This window comes from Charadrius vociferus, unplaced genomic scaffold (assembly GCF_000708025.1).
Source record: "Charadrius vociferus isolate BGI_N301 unplaced genomic scaffold, ASM70802v2 scaffold529, whole genome shotgun sequence".
Classification (NCBI taxonomy): domain Eukaryota; kingdom Metazoa; phylum Chordata; class Aves; order Charadriiformes; family Charadriidae; genus Charadrius; species Charadrius vociferus.
Window position 1 is genome coordinate 2,998,219 of NW_009650172.1, and position 4,622 is coordinate 3,002,840.

A 4,622-nucleotide genomic window follows, 5' to 3' on the forward strand; every position below is an offset into this window, starting at 1 on the left:
GAAAGAGTGGGATTCCATGGATTTGGATCTTTAATGGGAATATTATCTGGTCCAAAGCAAACAGATTCTACGTGATGGAAGGGAAAAAAGAAAGGTGATGCCTTGCCACTCTAACTGCTTTTTTGCTATGAAAGTAATGATCAGCTGTAATGGGTTGGTTTGGGCCAAGTGAGGACTTTGCTGGTTTGGGGTGCAGGAAGGGCATCCTCCAGGGGATGTACCATGGCCTCCTGGGGGCTGATGGGGGCGAAGGCAATGAGAGGAAGGACAGAGCTGAGCTGTGCAAGAGGGAGGCGTATAATGAAAATGAAGAAGCTTAGTAAGTTCAAAGTTTGCTTTACAGAAAATAGACTTGTGGTGAAAATGCTGTGTTCAATGAAAGTCTCATATGTTCTGGACTGCTTGAGCCTTCGCAGGCTGCCATCTTACCCTGCAGACTTGGAGCTCTATTGCTTTTCTCAGCAGCTGTTAATTTAGGCACCCAGTCAGCCTATTATCTTCTTCGCTGCTAGTTATAAGCTTATGAAAAAAAAAAAAAAAAAAAATCGGGTTCCTGCCTCTCATCATGCAGCATCCCACCTCCCAAATCTGATCATCAGCACTGAAGAGCCGGAGAGACAAAGAGACTGGAAGACGTCTGTCTTAGCAAGAAGCAGCCAGGGCCGCGGCTGCCGTGCCTGGCTTTAGGGGTGCTCCTGCCCCACGGCTGGGTGAGACAAACAGAGCAGGTTTTTCATCAGGTACGGGACCAGTCTGGATCATGGGATGTCCCGAGTGCCCAGCTGGGCTGTTTGCCGTGCCCATTCTTGATGGGACCTCAGTGGAGACACTGGTGCATGGGTGTGAGTCCAGGCAGGGCAGAGGAGGCTCCTTCTAACACCCTGGGCTGGATTTGATGGAGGGAGGTGATGGTTTCCTCCCTTGTTCTGGCAGCTACTCCTGAGCCTCCCCCTGCACAGAGATGACCTTCCTGCAACTCCACCCCGGTCAAGTATTCAAGCTTTGCTTTGTATCCAAAAGGACTGAAGAGTGTGTGCATGTGTGGACAGAATGTTATGCATCTAAAGTGAAATTGGAGTTTGGAAGCACACAGATAAGAGAGCTGTTAGCACACCCTAACAAGCATGTTCTTCTCCTGGTCCTACCCAAGAGCAAACTAGGAAGCAAGTGTGTCTGTGCAAACAAAGAAAGGGATTAAGTCCAGTAAACACATCATGTGGAGGGAAGGTGATGGAGGGAAGATGCAGCAGAACAAGTTTTAACTTGTGAGAGCAGGATCACTGCAGAGACTGTGCTCTGGATCCTGGCACGTGCTCAAGCCCACAGTTCTCTATTTGTGCCATGCCGGTTGGATTCCAGCCGTATAAATCCATATTACGCTCCTGCTTTGCACATTTCTACAAGCCATATCTCTCTTCTTGGTACTGTGGGGTGAGAGTGTGTTGGGGCAGAAGTCTGCAAAGTATCACCTCCTGTAGCTCGCTTTCTGATTCGAGCTCTGCTGATGATATCCCTCTTGCTGTTCCCACAGCCTCCTGCAGTCACACCTGCTGCTGGCTATTTTAGTGTAGTTCTCATATTTGTTCATCCCGCTTTGAGACACTCCAGTGGGGAAAAGCGTTTATAAACTTGGCACAGATGGACATAGGCTTATGATTGCTTCACATCATCTGAGTGGTGCAGAGGAACCAGCGTGTGAATGCAGCAAAGCCGGTATGATGTTTGCATGCAGCGTGAATGTATCGCTACAAATTGTGGGGCATTTTGTGAAAGACATTTTTTGATGACTAGCTTGATAGATAAGAGAAATCACTGTAGAAACTTTTTCTTCCTTGTTAACTTTCATTTCCATTTTCTCCTTAACTCTGATAAAGAAAAATATTGAGACAAGATAACTATCAAGAAAAACATCTAAAAGTTAGAAGAAACACTCATAAATAAGAAAACAAACATGTTTCTCTTCTTCTCGGAGAAGAGAAGCAATAGCAACATCGCATTGCTCACAGATTCTTGCAGCTTCATAATAAAATACCACTTTTGGTTTAGGCGATGCTATTTGGAGATGGAGCTGCCTATTACTTTGTTTTGTTCTGGCAAACTCTGATTCTGTAGAGTTTTACTGTAAGTGCTCCTTGCACATAGAGCAGTGACAGAGCAGAGCAGAAGTCCCACGTTCAGCTTTTCATTCAGTCCATCTGCTTGAAGATACTGGTTTATAAACTGAGGCTTTTGCAGTGCCCTTATCCTCAGGCACGTTTATTGTTGAACTGCTGTCAGCCCTGGCAACTGGGGAAATTACATGAGCTCTCGAGATGTCAGGGGTAGGGGGTAGCCTGCAGCGTTGAGGGATCTGGGTTAGAGATGCTTTACCAGGAGATGAATCCCCAAGGTCTCCCCAGCTGCCCGTGCTGAGTGAGTCCAAGATATCCTCAAGGTACAAGAGGTGGGGATGGGAAAAGAGGTATTTCCTAGTGGACCAGGCAGAGCATGCACCGATGGATGGTACAGACCAGGAAAAGCTTCTTGATGTGCTGCAACATCAGCTTTTCCCTACCTGTGATATATACAACTGATAGAAACTAGTCAGCAAAGAAGACATTCCTTTAGGATGTTTTCCTCCACTTTTTGTCTCTCCGGCCGTGTATCACATTGCGGTGATGTCCAAGAAGTGGGCACTGAGTGATGATGGTCTTCCCAACCAGTGGAAGAGCTGCTCCCAATGTGGAGGGATGGGAACTGTTGGCAGAAGCAGAGGGACAAAGCAGAAAGGGAAGATTTCAGCTTTGGGGACACCAGTGGCAGTGACAGAGGCCACACCGGTACAGCCATCGGGGTAGAAGAGCCCAAGTTCATGGCTTAGATGGTGCTGGAGAAAAGCGCTGTGAGATTTAACTACCCCAGCAATATTTCATCCTTTGGGCTGTTCCCCAGTGCTCAGCCCTTGCTGGCCAAGCTGCAAGTGAGAAGTCATTTTCCAGAGCCCGATCCTTTTATGGAGACCCAGGCTGTGGTCTGACCCGCATGCAGGGTCATAAATCAATTTTGGGTCATGACGCTGGTGGATTAACGGGCCTGGGGGTGTCAGGCTTGAAAGAGAGTTTTATGGGGAGTGGAGAGGCAAAAAGTCTTGTTGATAGATGGCTCGAAACACTCTTCTTCATGCCAAATGTTGTTCTCGATCACGCTCCAGAAATGTCTGTTCTTTTGAACGTGGTGGATAGTGTGCACTTAAAAGACGGAGAAATTAAAGAGGATGAATCTGCAGAGCATTTACAGCTACTGAATACAAGTACGTTGCCTTCCAGTGATATGGCAGAGAGTACCTCTGAAGGTTTTTATAGGGTTTTTCTTTTTCTTATTTCCGCCCAAAAGAAAAGGTTTGTGTTTCAAAAAAAACAAAGAGAAAGAGAAGAGGATGTCGGTGATAGGGACACAAAGAGAAGGCAAATGTGGGAAATGCAGGTCCAAGGAATTTGAACCCCTCTCTCATCTCTAGAAACGTGTTCCCATCACCATGCTACAGGTTAGCCTGGGGTCGGGTGCTCATGGTTTTTCTGATGAAGTTGTTACACCTCGGTTATATGCAAGCCAGCAGGGAGGAGAGACGCCGTGTTGGCTGCACAGGGCTTGGGGGCTTTTGGTCTGTGCTGTAGTAGTGAGCAGTTTTTACAAGCTTCAGGGCATTTTCAGCAGCAAATTTCAAGCAGGCTTATAAGAGACAAGCCGCCTTCCCAGATTGCATCCTCTTTCAGCTTAAAATTGTTCTATTACTAAACATACATCATTTAAGCGCTGATCAAAGAAACCCCCGTGGCACAGAAATGTTATTGATTCCTCTTGTTATGCCTCACCCCCTTCATAGCCCTCATTGAGCCTACAAAGCCAGCGTGGCCAGGGGATGTTACAGCTCCGGTGTTTGCAAGGGAAAGGTGTTCATCCATCCTTGTGCATATAAAAACACTTCCTTGCCTGATGAATCGTTAATCTGGGTTGTGTGCTCTGAGTGAGCAGCTTTCTACCAGGGCAGGAGGATGTGGTGGAAGGGAGAGAGGCACACAGTGAAAATTGGCCATAACTGATGGGGTCTCGTGTGATTTTTGGAAGCTCAGTGCCGATTCTCATTTGTGATGCCGTTCAGCCTAGCCTGGTTTCAGCTTTGCTGAAGTGCTGAAGCTTCTTTGCCAGAACGACTCGGGGAGCAGCCTGTGTGGATCAGAGGATGTGGTGACATGACTCTTCCAGTGGTCTTAAAAACACAAATAAATCTTTCTTGTCATGAACCATATCTCTAAGGTATGCTAAAGTGAAAGGATGAATAACTTTTCTAAATGAACTGGATTTTGTATCAGGCTGTGTTTGCAGTGGTCATATATAAGGACTCAGTGTACAGCTCTTGTGCAAAAACTTGTTACCTTTTTTTTTTTTTTCTTCAGCAGCAGCAGCAAGAATTCCTTGGAGAATTACCTGGGTTCCAGGCGGTATTTTTGTAGTTGTGGTAGTGTTGTCTGTGGCTAAACTGCGAAGATTTGGCGTGCTGCATTTTTTTGTATTGCAAATGGGATTGTCCACGCGCTGACAGTGGCCCAGTGCTGCACACATGTGTCTTTAAGCCCTCTCCCATC

At 46.6% G+C, this 4,622-nt stretch overlaps 1 protein-coding gene across 1 annotated transcript in view; it reads left to right on the forward strand.

Moving 5' to 3' along the window:
- The window catches only part of SGCD (sarcoglycan, delta (35kDa dystrophin-associated glycoprotein)), a 179,509-nt gene that overhangs the window by 73,276 nt on the left and 101,611 nt on the right, over window positions 1–4,622 (forward strand). The gene's annotated exons all lie outside the window — the stretch shown is intronic.